The sequence below is a fragment of the Schistocerca cancellata genome, unplaced genomic scaffold, assembly GCF_023864275.1.
Source record: "Schistocerca cancellata isolate TAMUIC-IGC-003103 unplaced genomic scaffold, iqSchCanc2.1 HiC_scaffold_1151, whole genome shotgun sequence".
Classification (NCBI taxonomy): Eukaryota; Metazoa; Arthropoda; class Insecta; order Orthoptera; family Acrididae; genus Schistocerca; species Schistocerca cancellata.
This window is the reverse complement of record NW_026047150.1, coordinates 6,958,190-6,974,613: the sequence shown is the minus strand read 5'-3', so window position 1 is coordinate 6,974,613 and position 16,424 is coordinate 6,958,190.

Genomic DNA, 16,424 nt, shown 5'->3' with positions numbered 1-16,424 from the left:
CCATTGTGACGATTTACAGTTACGCCATTTCGAAAACAAATGTATTAAACGTAAGATTTTCTGCGGTTTTTTCTACACATTATCACTTCTGGCTTGTTCTTGTGTAATGTGGCTGCCAGAGCTCGGTTCGTGCCAAATCTTAAGGTCCTAGGTCAACTACAAGGCAGCAAAAGCGGCCACAAAATTGAGTTTTCAAAAACTAAAACTTGACTGGCTGTGCTCCTTACTTGTCGACTGCAACAACTTAGATGCTTAAATTACGTACATGGTGGTGCACCCGCACGGCTCATCACGCGACTTTAACTGCCAGAAGATAAATCTAACTGTTTCCGATAGAAATGTGTCCATTGTGACGATTTGCAGTTACGTCATTTCGAAAACAAATGTATTAAACATAGGATTTTCTGCGGTTATTTTCTACACATTACCACATCTGGCTTTTTCTTGTGTAATGTGGCTGCCAGAGCTCGGTTTGTGCCAAATCTTAAAGTCCTAGGGCAACTACAAGGCAGCAGAAGTGGCCAAAAATTGAATTTTCAAAATCTAAAACTTGACTTGCTGTGCTCCTTACTTGTCGACTGCAACAACTTAGATTGTAAATTACGTACAGAGTGGTGCGCCCGCAAGGCTCATCACGCGACTTTAACTGCCAGAAGATAAATGTAAACGTTTCCGATAGAAATGCGTCCAGTGTGACGATTTGCAGTTACGTCATTTCAAAAACTAATGTATTAAACGTAAGATTTTTTGCGGTGATTTCTACACATTGCCACTTCTGGCTTTTTCTTGTGTAATGTGGCTGCCAGAGCTCGGTTCGTGCCAAATCGTAAGGTCATAGGTCAACTACAAGGCAGCAAAAGCGGCCAAAAATTGAGTTTTCAAAATCTAAAGCTTGACTTGCTGTGCTCCTTACTTGTCGACTGCAACAACTTAGATGCTTAAATTACGTACAGAGTGGTGCACCCGCAAGGCTCATCACGCGACTTTAACTGCCAGAAGATAAATGTAAACGTTTCCGATAGAAATGCGTCCATTGTGACGATTTGCAGTTACGTCATTTTGAAAACAAATGTATTAAACGTAAGATTTTCTGCGGTTTTTTCTACACATTACCACTTCTGGCTTTTTCTTGTGTAATGTGGCTGCCAGAGCTCGGTTCGTGCCAATTCTTAGGGTCGTAGGTCAACCACAAGGCAGCAAAAGCGCCAAAAATTGAGTTTTCGAAAACTAAAACTTGAATTGCTGTGCTCCTTACTTGTCGACTGCAACAACTTACATGCTTAAATTACGTACAGAGTGGTGCACCCGCAAGGCTCATCACGCGACTTTAACTGCCAGAAGATAAATATAAACGTTTCCGATAGAAATGCGTCCATTGTCACGATTTGCATTTACGTCATTTCAAAAACTAATGTATTAAACGTAAGAATTTCTACGGGTTTTTCTACACATTACCACTTCTGGCTTTTTCTTGTGTATTGTGGCTGCCAGAGCTCGGTTCGTGCCAAATCTTAAGGTCCTAGGTCAACTACAAGGCAGCAAAAGCGGCCAAAAATTGAGTTTTCCAAAACTAATACTTGACTTGCTGTGATCCTTACTTGTCGACTGCAACAACTTAGATGCTTAAATTACGTACAGGGTGGTGCACCCGCAAGGCTCATAACGCGACTTTAACTGCCAGAAGATAAATGTAAACGTTTCCGATAGAAATGCGTCCATTGTGACGATTTACAGTTACGCCATTTCGAAAACAAATGTATTAAACGTAAGATTTTCTGCGGTTTTTTCTACACATTATCACTTCTGGCTTGTTCTTGTGTAATGTGGCTGCCAGAGCTCGGTTCGTGCCAAATCTTAAGGTCCTAGGTCAACTACAAGGCAGCAAAAGCGGCCACAAAATTGAGTTTTCAAAAACTAAAACTTGACTGGCTGTGCTCCTTACTTGTCGACTGCAACAACTTAGATGCTTAAATTACGTACATGGTGGTGCACCCGCACGGCTCATCACGCGACTTTAACTGCCAGAAGATAAATCTAACTGTTTCCGATAGAAATGTGTCCATTGTGACGATTTGCAGTTACGTCATTTCGAAAACAAATGTATTAAACATAGAATTTTCTGCGGTTATTTTCTACACATTACCACTTCTGGCTTTTTCTCGTGTAATGTGGCTGCCAGAGCTCGGTTCGTGCCAAATCATAAAATCCTAGGTCAACTACAAGGCAGCAAAAGCGGCCACAAAATTGAGTATTCAAAAACTAAAACTTTACTGGCTGTGCTCCTTACTTGTCGACTGCAACAACTTAGATGCTTAAATTACGTACAGGGTGGTGCACCCGCAAGGCTCATAACGCGACTTTAACTACGAGAAGATAAATGTAAACGTTTCCGATAGAAATGCGTCCATTGTGACGATTTGCAGTTACGTCATTTCGAAAACGAATGTATTGAACGTAAGATTTCTGCGGTTTTCTCTACACATTACCACTTCTGGCTTTTTCTTGTGTAATGTGGCTGCCAGAGCTCCTTTCGTGCCAAATCTTAAGGTCCTAGGTCAACTACAAGGCAGCAAAAGCGGCCAAAAATTGAGTTTTCAAAAACTAAAACTTGACTTGCTGTGCTCCTTACTTGTCGACTGCTACAACTTAGATGCCTTTATTACGTACAGGGTGGTGCACCCGCAAGGCTCATCACGCGACTTTAACTGCCAGAAGATAAATGTAAACGTTTGCGATAGAAATGCGTCCATTGTGACGATTTACAGTTACGTCATTTCGAAAACAAATGTTTTAAACGTAAGATTTTCTGCTGTTTTTTCTACACATTATCACTTCTGGCTTGTTCTTGTGTAATGTGGCTGCCAGAGCTCGGTTCGTGCCAAATCTTAAGGTCCTAGGTCAACTACAAGGCAGCAAAAGCGGCCAAAAACTGAGTTTTCCAAAACTAATACTTGACTTGCTGTGGTCCTTACTTGTCGACTGCAACAACTTAGATGCTTAAATTACGTACAGGGTGGTGCACCCGCAAGGCTCATAACACGACTTTAACTGCCAGAAGATAAATGTAAACGTTTCCGATAGAAATGCGTCCATTGTGACGATTTGCAGTTACGTCATTTCGAAAACAAATGTATTAAACGTAAGATTTTCTGCGGTTATTCTACGGATTACCACTTCTGGCTTTTTCTTGTGTAATGTGGCTGCCAGAGCTCGATTCGTGCCAAATCTTAAGGTCCTAGGTCAACTACAAGGCAGCAAAAGCGACCAAAAATTGAGTTTTAAAAAACTAAAACTTGACTTGCTGTGCTCCTTACTTGTCGACTGCAACAACTTAGATGCTTAAATTACGTACAGGGTGGTGCACCCGCAAGGCTCATAACACGACTTTAACTGCCAGAAGATAAATGTAAACGTTTCCGATAGAAATGCGTCCATTGTGACGATTTGCAGTTACGCCATTTCGAAAACAAATGTATTAAACGTAAGATTTTCTGCTGTTTTTTCTACACATTATCACTTCTGGCTTGTTCTTGTGTATTGTGGCTGCCAGAGCTCGGTTCGTGCCAAATCTTAAGGTCCTAGGTCAACTACAAGGCAGCAAAAGCGGCCACAAAATTGAGTTTTCAAAAACTAAAACTTGACTGGCTGTGCTCCTTACTTGTCGACTGCAACAACTTAGATGCTTAAATTACGTACATGGTGGTGCACCCGCACGGCTCATCACGCGACTTTAACTGCCAGAAGATAAATCTAACTGTTTCCGATAGAAATGTGTCCATTGTGACGATTTGCAGTTACGTCATTTCGAAAACAAATGTATTAAACATAGGATTTTCTGCGGTTATTTTCTACACATTACCACATCTGGCTTTTTCTTGTGTAATGTGGCTGCCAGAGCTCGGTTTGTGCCAAATCTTAAGGTCCTAGGGCAACTACAAGGCAGCAGAAGCGGCCAAAAATTGAATTTTCAAAATCTAAAACTTGACTTGCTGTGCTCCTTACTTGTCGACTGCAACAACTTAGATTGTAAATTACGTACAGAGTGGTGCGCCCGCAAGGCTCATCACGCGACTTTAACTGCCAGAAGATAAATGTAAACGTTTCCGATAGAAATGCGTCCAGTGTGACGATTTGCAGTTACGTCATTTCAAAAACTAATGTATTAAACGTAAGATTTTTTGCGGTGATTTCTACACATTGCCACTTCTGGCTATTTCTTGTGTACTGTGGCTGCCAGAGCTCGGTTCGTGCCAAATCGTAAGGTCATAGGTCAACTACAAGGCAGGAAAAGCGGCCAAAAATTGAGTTTTCAAAATCTAAAACTTGACTTGCTGTGCTCCTTACTTGTCGACTGCAACAACTTAGATGCTTAAATTACGTACAGAGTGGTGCACCCGCAAGGCTCATCACGCGACTTTAACTGCCAGAAGATAAATGTAAACGTTTCCGATAGAAATGCGTCCATTGTGACGATTTGCAGTTACGTCATTTTGAAAACAAATGTATTAAACGTAAGATTTTCTGCGGTTTTTTCTACACATTACCACTTCTGGCTTTTTCTTGTGTAATGTGGCTGCCAGAGATCAGTTCGTGCCAATTCTTAGGGTCCTAGGTCAACCACAAGGCAGCAAAAGCGCCAAAAATTGAGTTTTCGAAAACTAAAACTTGAATTGCTGTGCTCCTTACTTGTCGACTGCAACAACTTAGATGCTTAAATTACGTACAGAGTGGTGCACCCGCAAGGCTCATCACGCGACTTTAACTGCCAGAAGATAAATATAAACGTTTCCGATAGAAATGCGTCCATTGTCACGATTTGCATTTACGTCATTTCAAAAACTAATGTAATAAACGTAAGATTTTCTGCGGGTTTTTCTACACATTACCACTTCTGGCTTTTTCTTGTGTAATGTGGCTGCCAGAGCTCGGTTCGTGCCAAATCTTAAAGTCCTAGGTCAACTACAAGGCAGCAAAAGCGGCCACAAAATTGAGTTTTCAAAAACTAAAACTTTACTGCCTGTGCTCCTTACTTGTCGACTGCAACAACTTAGATGCTTAAATTACGTACAGGGTGGTGCACCCGCAAGGCTCATAACGCGACTTTAACTACGAGAAGATAAATGTAAACGTTTCCGATAGAAATGCGTCCATTGTGACGATTTGCAGTTACGTCATTTCGAAAACGAATGTATTGAACGTAAGATTTCTGCGGTTTTTTCTACACATTACCACTTCTGGCTTTTTCTTGTGTAATGTGGCTGCCAGAGCTCCTTTCGTGCCAAATCTTAAGGTCCTAGGTCAACTACAAGGCAGCAAAAGCGGCCAAAAATTGAGTTTTCAAAAACTAAAACTTGACTTGCTGTGCTCCTTACTTGTCGACTGCAACAACTTAGATGCCTTTATTACGTACAGGGTGGTGCACCCGCAAGGCTCATCACGCGACTTTAACTGCCAGAAGATAAATGTAAACGTTTGCGATAGAAATGCGTCCATTGTGACGATTTACAGTTACGTCATTTCGAAAACAAATGTATTAAACGTAAGATTTTCTGCGGTTTTTTGTACACATTATCACTTCTGGCTTGTTCTTGTGTAATGTGGCTGCCAGAGCTCGGTTCGTGCCAAATCTTAAGGTCCTAGGTCAACTACAAGGCAGCAAAAGCGGCCAAAAACTGAGTTTTCCAAAACTAATACTTGACTTGCTGTGATCCTTACTTGTCGACTGCAACAACTTAGATGCCTAAATTACGTACAGAGTGGTGCACCCGCAAGGCTCATCCCGCGACTTTAACTGCCAGAAGATAAATGTAAACGTTTCCGATAGAAATGCGTCCATTGTGACGATTTGCAGTTACGTCATTTCGAAAACAAATGTATTAAACGTAAGATTTTCTGCGGTTTTTTCTACACATTACCACATCTGGCTCTTTCTTGTGTAATGTGGCTGCCAGAGCTCGGTTCGTGCCAAATCTTAAGGTCCTAGGTCAACTACAAGGCAGCAAAAGCGGCCAAAAATTGAGTTTTCAAAAACAAAAACTTGACTTGCTGTGCTCCTTACTTGTCGACTGCAACAACTTAACTGCTTAAATTACTTACAGAGTGGTGCACCCGCAAGGCTCATCACGCGACATTAACTGCCAGAAGATAAATGTAAACGTTTCCGATAGAAATGCGTCCATTGTGACGATTTGCAGTTACGTCATTTCGAAAACAAATGTATTAAACGTAAGATTTTCTGCGGTTTTTCCTACACATTACCACTTCTGGCTTTTTCTTGTGTAATGCGGCTGCCAAAGGTCGGTTAGTGCCAAATCTTAAGGTCCTAGGTCAACTACAAGGCAGCAAAAGCGGCCAAAAACTGAGTTTTCCAAAACTAATACTTGACTTGCTGTGTTCCTTACATGTCGACTGCAACAACTTAGATGCTTAAATTACGTACAGAGTGGTGCGCCCGCAAGGCTCATCACGCGTTATTAACTGCCAGAAGATAAATGTAAACGTTTCCGATAGAAATGCGTCCATTGTGGCGATTTGCAGTTACGTCATTTCGAAAACAAATGTATTGAACGTAAGATTTTTTGTGGTTCTTTCTACACATTACCACTTCTGGCGTTTTCTTGTGTAATGTGGCTGCCAGAGCTCGGTTCGTGCCAAATCTTAAGATCCTAGATCAACTACAAGGCAGCAAAAGCGGCCAAAAATTTAGTTTTCAAAAACTAAAACTTGACTTGCTGTGCTCCTTACTTGTCGATTGCAACAACTTAGATGCTTAAATTACGTACAGAGTGGTGCGCCCGCAAGGCTCATCACGTGACTTTAACTGCCAGAAGATAAATGTAAACGTTTGCGATAGAAATGCGTCCATTGTGACGATTTGCAGTTACGTCATTTCGAAAACAAATGTATTAAACGTAAGATTTTCTGCGGTTTTTGCTACACATTACCACTTCTGGCTTTTTCTTGTGTAATGTGGGTGCCAGAGCTCGGATCGTGCCAAATCTTGAGGTCCTAGGTCAACTACAAGGCAGCAAAAGCGGCCAAAAATTGAGTTTTCAAAAACTAAAACTTGACTTGCTGTGCTCCTTACTTGTCGACTGCAACAACTTAGATGCTTAAATTACGTACAGAGTGGTGCGCCCGCAAGGCTCATCACGCGACTTTAACTGACAGAAGATAAATGTAAACGTTTCCGATAGAAATGCGTCCATTGTGACGATTTGCAATTACGTCATTTCGAAAACAAATGTATTAAACGTAAGATTTTCTGCGGTTTTTTCTACACATTACAACTTCTGGCTTTTTCTTGTGTAATGTGGCTGCCAGAGCTCGGTTCGTGCCAAATCTTAAGGTCCTAGGTCAACTACAAGGCAGAAAAGCGGCCAAAAACTGACTTTTCAAAAACTAAAACTTGACTTGCTTTGCTCCTTACTTGTCGACTGCAACAACTTAGATGCTTAAATTACGTACAGGGTGGTGCACCCGCATGGCTCATCACGCGACTTTAACTGCCAGAAGATAAATGTAAACGTTTCCGATAGAAATGCGTCCATTGTGACGATTTGCAGTTACGTCATTTCGAAAACAAATGTATTAAACGTAAGATTTTCTGCGGTTTTTTCTACACATTACAACTTCTGGCTTTTTCTTGTGTAATGTGGCTGTCAGAGCTCGGTTCGTGCCAAATCGTTAGGTCCTAGGTCAACTACAAGGCAGCAAAAGCGGCCATAAATTGAGTTTACAAATACTAAAACTTGACTTGCTCTACTCCTTACTTGTCGACTGCAACAACTTAGATGCTTAAATTACGTACAGAGTGGTGCGCCCTCAAGGCTCATCACGCGCCTTTAACTGCCGGAAGATAAATGTAAACGTTTCCGATTGAAATGCGTCCATTGTGACGATTTGCAGTTACGTCATTTCGAAAACAAATGTATTAAACATAGGATTTTCTGCGGTTTTTTCAACAAATTACCACTTCTGGCTGTTTCTTGCTAAATGCGGCTGCCAGAGCTCGGATCGTGCCAAATCTTAAGGTCCTAGGTCAACTACAAGGGAGCAAAAGCGGCCAAAAATTGAGTTTTCAAAAACTAAAACTTGCCTTGCTGTGCTATTTACTTGTCGACTGCAACAACTTAGATGCTTAAATTACGTACAGGGTGGTACACCCGCATGGCTCATCACGCGACTTTAACTGCCAGAAGATAAATGTAAACGTTTCCGATAGAAATGCGTCCATTGTGACGATTTGCAGTTACGTCTTTTCGAAAACCAATGTATTAAACTTAAGATTTCCTGCGGTTTTTTCTACACATTACCACTTCTGGCTTTTTCTTGTGTAATGTGTCTGCCAGAGCTCGGAACGTGTCAAATCTTAAGGTCCTAGGTCAACTACAAGGCAGCAAAAGCGCCCAAAAATTGAGTTTTCAAAAACTAAAACTTGACTTGCTGTGCTCCTTACTTGTCGACTGCAACAACTTAGATGCTTAAATTACGTACAGAGTGGTGCGCCCGCAAGGCTCATCACGCGACATTAACTGCCAGAAGATAAATGTGGACGTTTATGATAGAAATGTGTCCATTGTGACAATTTGCAGGTACGTCATTTCGAAAACAAATGAATTAAACGTAGGATTTTCTAAGGTTTTTTCTACACATTACAACTTCTGGCTTTTTCTTCTGTAATGTGGCTGCCAGAGCTCGGTTCGTGCCAAATCTTAAGATCCTAGGTCAACTACAAGGCAGCGAAAGCGACCAAAAATTGAGATTTCAAAAACTAAAACTTGACTTGCTGTGCTCCTTACTTGTCGACTGCAATAACTTAGATGCTCAAATTACGTACAGAGTGGTGCACCCGCAAGGCTCATCACGCGACTTTAACTGCCAGAAGGTAAATGTAAATGTTTCCGATAGAAATGCGTCCATTGTGACGATTTGTAGTTACGTCATTTCGAAAACAAATGTATTAAATGTAAGATTTTCTGCGGTTTTTTCTACACATTACCACTTCTGGCTTTTTCTTTTTTAATGTGGCTGCCAGAGCTCGGTTCGTGCCAAATCTTAAGGTCCTAGGTCAACTACAAGGCAGCAAAAGCGGCCAAAAATTGAGTTTTCAAAAACTAAATCTTAACTTGCTGTGCTCCTTAATTGTCGACTGCAAACACTTAGATGCTTAAATTACGTACAGGATGGTGCACCCGCATGGCTAATCACGCGACTTTAACTGCCAGAAGATAAAGTAGACGTTTCCGATAGAAATGCGTCCACTGTGACGCTTTGCAGTTACGTCATTTCGATAACAAATGTATTAAACGTAAGATTTTCTGCGGATTTTTCTACACATTACGACTGCTGGCTTTTTCTTGTGTAATGTGACCACCAAATCTCGGTTCGTGCCATATCTTAAGGTCCTAGGTCAACTACAAGGCAGCAAAAGCGGCCAAGAATTGAGTTTTCAAAAACTAAGACTTGACATGCTGTGCTCCTTACTTGTCGACTGCAACAACTTAGATGCTTAAATTACGTACAGGGTGGTGCACCCGCATGGCTAATCACGCGACTTTAACTGCCAGAAGATAAATGTAAACGTTTCCGATAGAAATGCGTCCATTGTGACGATTGCCAGTTACGTCATTTCGAAAACAAATGTTTTAACGTTAGATTTTCTGCGGTTTTTTCTACACATCACTACTTCCGGCTTTTTCTTGTTTAATGTGGCTGCCAGAGCTCGGAACGTGCCAAATCTTAAGGTCCTAGGTCAACTACAAGGCAGCAAAAGCGGCCAAAAATTGAGTTTTCAAAAACTAAAACTTGACTTGCTGTGCTCCTTACTTGTCGACTGCAACAACTTAGATGCTTAAATTACGTACAGAGTGGTGCGCCCGCAAGGCTCATCACGCGACATTCACGGCCAGATGATAAATGTGGACGTTTATGATAGAAATGCATCCATTGTGACAATTTGCAGTTACGTCATTTCGAAAACAAATGAAATAAACGTAAGATTTTCTACGGTTTTTCCTACACATTACAACTTCTGGCTTTTTCTTCTGCAATGTGGCTGCCAGCGCTCGGTTTGTGCCAAATCTTAAGATCCTAGGTCAACTACAAGGCAGCGAAAGCGGCCAAAAATTGAGATTTCAAAAACTAAAACTTGACTTGCTGTGCTCCTTATTTGTCGACTGCAATAACTTAGATGCTTAAACTACGTTCAGAGTGGTGCACCCGCAAGGCTCATCACGCGACTTTAACTGCCAGAAGGTAAATGAAAATGTTTCCGATAGAAATGCGCCCATTGTGACGGTTTGCAGTTACGTCATTTCGAAAAAAATTTTTTAAACGTAAGATTTTTGCGGGTTTTTCTACACATTACCACTTCTGGCTGTTTCTTGTGTAATGTGGCTGCCAGAGGTCGGATCGTGCCAAATCTTAAGGTCCTAGGTCAACTACAAGGCAGAAAAAGCGGCCAAAAATTGAGTTTTCAAAAACTAAAACTTGACTTGCTGTGCTCCTTACTTGTCGACTGCAACAACTTAGATGCTTAAATTACGTACAGGGTGGTGCACCCGCATGGTTAATCACGCGACTTTAACTGCCAGAAGATAAATGTAAACGTTTCCGATAGAAATGCGTCCATTGTGACGATTTCCAGTTACGTCATTTCGAAAACAAATGTATTAAACGTTAGATTTTCTGCGGTTTTTTCTACACATCACCACTTCCGGCTTTTTCTTGTTTAATGTGGCTGCCAGAGCTCGGAACGTGCCAAATCTTAAGGTCCTAGGTCAACTACAAGGCAGCAAAAGCGGCCAAAAACTGAGTTTTCAAAAACTAAAACTTGACTTGCTGTGCTCCTTACTTGTCGACTGCAACAACTTAGATGCTTAAATTACGTACAGAGTGGTGCGCCCGCAAGGCTCATCACGCGACATTAACTGCCAGATGATAAATGTTTACGTTTATGATAGAAATGCGTCCATTGTGACAATTTGCAGTTACGTCATTTCGAAAACAAATGAATTAAACGTAAGATTTTCTACGGTTTTTCCTACACATTACAACTTCTGGCTTTTTCTTCTGTAATGTGGCTGCCAGCGCTCGGTTTGTGCCAAATCTTAAGATCCTAGGTCAACTACAAGGCAGCGAAAGCAGCCAAAAATTGAGATTTCAAAAACTAAAACTTGACTTGCTTTGCTCCTTACTTGTCGACTGCAATAACTTAGATGCTTAAAGTACGTTCAGAGTGGTGCACCCGCAAGGCTCATCACGCGACTTTAACTACCAGAAGGTAAATGAAAATGTTTCCGATAGAAATGCGCCCATTGTGACGGTTTGCAGTTACGTCATTTCGAAATCAAATGTTTTAAACGTAAGATTTTTGCGGTCTTTTCTACACATTACCACTTCTGGCTGTTTCTTGTGTAATGTGGCTGCCAGAGCTCGGATCGTGCCAAATCTTAAGGTCCTAGGTAAACTACAAGGGAGCAAAAGCGGCCAAAAATTGAGTTTTCAAAAACCAAAACTTGACTTGCTGTTCTCCTTACTTGTCGACTGCAACAACTTAGATGCCTAAATTACGTACAGAGTGGTGCACCCGCAAGGCTCATCCCGCGACTTTAACTGCCAGAAGATAAATGTAAACGTTTCCGATAGAAATGCGTCCATTGTGACGATTTGCACTTACGTCATTTCAAGAACTAATGTATTAAACGTAAGATTTTCTGCTTTTTTTTCTACTCTTTACCACTTCTGGCTTTTTTTGTGTAATGTGGCTGCCACAGCTCGATTCGTGCCAAATCTTAAGGTCCTAGGTCAACTACAAGGCACAAAAGCTATCACAAAATTGAGTTTTCAAAAACTAAAATTTGACTTGCTGTGCTCCTTACTTGTCGACTGCAACAACTTAGATGGTTAAATTACATACATGGTGGTGCACCCGCACGGCTCATCACGCGACTTTAACTGCCAGAAGATAAATCTAACTGTTTCCGATAGAAATTTGTCCATTGTGACGATTTACAGTTACGTCATTTCGAAAACAAATGTATTAAACATAAGATTTTCTGCGGTTTTTTCTACACATTACCACTTCTGGCGTTTTCTTGTTTAATGTGGCTGCCAGAGCTCGGTTCGTGCCAAATCTTAAGGTCCTAGGTCAACTACAAGGCAGCAAAAGCTGCCTAAAATTGAGTTTAAAAAACTAAAAGTTGACTTGCTGTGCTCCTTACTTGTCGACTGCAACCACTTAGATGCTTAAATTACGTACAGAGTGGTGCACCCGCAAGGCTCATCACACGACTTTAACTGCCAGAAGATAAATGTAAACGTTTCCGATAGAAATGCGTCCATTGTGACGATTTGCATTTACGTCATTTTAAAAACTAATGTATTAAACGTAAGATTTTCTGCTTTTTTTTTACACATTACCACTTCTGGCTTTTTCTTGTGTAATGTGGCAGCCAGAGCTCGGATCGTGCCAAATCTTAAGGTCAAAGGTCAACTACAAGGCAGCAAAAGCGGCCAAAAATTGAGTTTTCAAAAACTAAAACTTGACTTGCTGTGCTCCTTACTTGTCGACTGCAACAACTTAGATGCTTAAATTACGTACAGAGTGGTGCACCCGCAAGGCTCATCACGCGACTTTAACTGCCAGAAGATAAATGTAAACGTTTCCGATAGAAATGCGTCCATTGTGACGATTTGCAGTAACGTCATTTCAAAAACTAATGTATTAACCGTAAGATTTTTTGCGGTGATTTCTACACATTACCACTTCTGGCTTTTTCTTGTGTAATGTGGCTGCCAGAGCTCGGTTCGTGCCAAATCTTAAGGTCCTAGGTCAACTACAAGGCAGCAAAAGCGGCCAAAAATTGAGTTTTCAAAAACTAAAACTTGACTTGCTGTGCTCCTTACTTGTCGACTGCAACAACTTAGTCGCCTTTATTACGTACAGGGTGGTGCACCCGCAAGGCTCATCACGCGACTTTAACTTACAGAAGATAAATGTAACCGTTTGCGATAGAAATGCGTCCATTGTGACGATTTGCAGTTACGCCATTTCGAAAACAAATGTATTAAGTGTAAGATTTCCTGCTGTTTTTTCTACACATTACCACTTCTGGCTTTTTCTTGTGTAATGTGGCTGACAGAGCTCGTTTCGTGCCAAATCTTAAGGTCCTAGGTCAACTACAGGGCAGCAAAGGCGGGCAAAAATTGAATTTTCAAAAACTAAAACTTGACTTGCTGTGCTCCTTACTTGTCGACTGCAACCACTTAGATGCTTAAATTACGTACAGAGTGGTGCACCCGCCAGGCTCATCACGCGACTTTAACTGCCAGAAGATAAATGTAAACGTTTCCGAAAGAAATGCGTCCATTGTCACGATTTGCATTTACGTCATTTCAAAAACTAATGTATTAAACGTAACATTTTCTGCGGTTTTTTCTACACATTACCACTTCTGGCTTTTGCTTGTGGAATGTGGCTGCCAGAGCTCGGTTCCTGCCAAATCTTAAGGTCCTAGGTCAACTACAAGGCAGCAAAAGCGGCCACAAAATTGAGTTTTCAAAAACTAAAACTTGACTGGCTGTGCTCCTTACTTGTCGACTGCAGCAACTTAGATGCTTAAATTACGTACATGGTGGTGCACCCGCACGGCTCATCACGCGACATTAACTGCCAGAAGATAAATCTAACTGTTTCCGATAGAAATGTGTCCATTGTGACGATTTGCAGTTACGTCATTTCGAAAACAAATGTATTAAACATAAGATTTTCTGCGGTTATTTTCTACACATTACCACATCTGGCTTTTTCTTGTGTAATGTGGCTGCCAGAGCTCGGTTTGTGCCAAATCTTAAGGTCCTAGGTCAACTACAAGGCAGCAAATGCGGCCAAAAATTCAGTTTTCAAAAACTAAAACTTGACTTGCTGTGCTCCTTACTTGTCGACTGCAACAACTTAGATGCTTAAATTACGTACAGAGTGGTGCACCCGCAAGGCTCATCACGCGACTTTAACTGCCAGAAGATAAATGTAAACATTTCCGATAGAAATGCGTCCATTGTGACGATTTGCAGTTACGTCATTTCGAAAACAAATGTATTAACCGTAAGATTTTCTGCGGTTTTTTCTACACATTACCACTTCTGGCATTTTCTTGTGTGATGTGGCTGCCAGAGCTCGGTTCGTGCCAATTCTTAGGGTCCTAGGTCAACTACAAGGTAGCAAAAGTGGCCAAAAATTGAGTTTTCGAAAACTAAAACTTGAATTGCTGTGCTCCTTACTTGTCGACTGCAACAACTTAGATGCTTAAATTACGTACAGAGTGGTGCGCCCGCAAGGCTCATCACGCGACTTTAACTGCCAGAAGATAAATGTAAACGTTTCCGATAGAAATGCGTCCATGGTGACGATTTGCAGTAACGTCATTTCAAAAACTAATGTATTAAACGTAAGATTTTCTGCGGTTTTTCTACAGATTACCACTTCTGGCTTTTTCTTGTGTAATGTGGCTGCCAGAGCTCGGTTCGTGCCAAATCTTAAGGTCCTAGGTCAACTACAAGGCAGCAAAAGCGACCAAAAATTGAGTTTTCAAAAACTACAACTTGACTTGCTGTGCTCCTTACTTGTCGACTGCAACAACTTAGATGCTTAAATTACATACATGGTGGTGCACCCGCACGGCTCATCACGCGACTTTAACTGCTAGAAGATAAATCTAACTGTTTCCGATAGAAATTTGTCCATTGTGACGATTTACAGTTACGTCATTTCGAAAACAAATGTATTAAACATAAGATTTTCTGCGGTTTTTCTACACATTACCACATCTGGCTTTTTCTTGTGTAATGTGGCTGCCAGAGCTCGGTTTGTGCCAAATCTTAAGGTCCCAGGTCAACTACAAGGCAGCAAAAGCGGCCAAAAATTGAGTTTTCAAAAACTAAAACTTGACTTGCTGTGCTCCTTACTTGTCGACTGCAACAACTTAGATGCTTAAATTACGTACAGGGTGGTGCACCCGCAAGGCTCATCACGCGACTTTAACTGCGACAAGATAAATGTAAACGTTTCCAATAGAAATGCGTCCATTGTGACGATTTGCAGTTACGTCATTTCGAAAACAAATGTATTAAACGTAAGATTTTCTGCGGTTTTTTCTACACATTACCACTTCTGGCATTTTCTTCTTTAATGTGGCTGCCAGAGCACGGTTCGTGCCAAATCTTAAGGTCCTAGGTCAACTACAAGGCAGCAAAAGCTGCCAAAAATTGAGTTTTCAAAAACTAAAAGTTGACTTGCTGTGCTCCTTACTTGTCGACTGCAACAACTTAGATGCTTAAATTACGTACAGAGTGGTGCGCCCGCAAGGCTCATCACGCGACTTTAACTGCCATAAGATAAATGTAAACGTTTCCGATAGAAATGTGTCCATTGTGACGATTTGGAGTTACGTCATTTCAAAAACTAATGTATTAAACGTAAGATTTTCTGCGGTTTTTTCTACACATTACCACTTCTGGCTTTTTCTTGTGTAATGTGGCTGCCAGAGCTCGGTTTGTGCCAAATCTTAAGGTCCTAGGTCAACTACAAGGCAGCAAAAGCGCCAAAAATTGACTTTTCAAAAACTAAAACTTGACTTGCTGTGCTCTTTACTTGTCGACTGCAAGTCCTTAGATGCTTAAATTACGTACAGGGTGGTGCACCCGCAAGGCTCATCACGCGACTTTAACTGCGACAAGATAAATGTAAACGTTTCCAATGGAAATGCGTCCATTGTGACGATTTGCAGTTACGTCATTTCGAAAACAAATGTATTAAACGTAAGATTTTCTGCGGTTTTTTCTACACATTACCACTTCTGGCGTTTTCTTGTTTAATGTGGCTGCCAGAGCTCGGTTCGTGCCAAATCTTAAGGTCCTAGGTCAACTACAAGGCACCAAAGCGGCCACAAAATTGAGTTTTCATAAACTAAAACTTGACTGGCTGTGCTCCTTACTTGTCGACTGCAACAACTTAGATGCTTAAATTACGTACATGGTGGTCACCCGCACGGCTCATCACGCGACTTTAACTGCCAGAAGATAAATCTAACTGTTTCCGATAAAAATGTGTCCATGGTGACGATTTGCAGCTGCGTCATTTCGAAAACAAATGTATTAAACATAAGATTTTCTGCGGTTATTTTCTACACATTACCACATCTGGACTTTCTTGAGTAATGTGTCTGCCAGAGCTCGGTTTGTGCCAAATCGTAAGCTCCTAGGTCAACTACAAGGCAGCAAAAGCGGCCAAAAATATAGTTTTCAAAATCTAAAACTTGACTTGCTGTGCTCCTTACTTGTCGACTGCAACAACTTAGATGCTTAAATTACGTACAGGGTGGTGCACCCGCAAGGCTCATCACGCGACTTTAACTGCGAGAAGA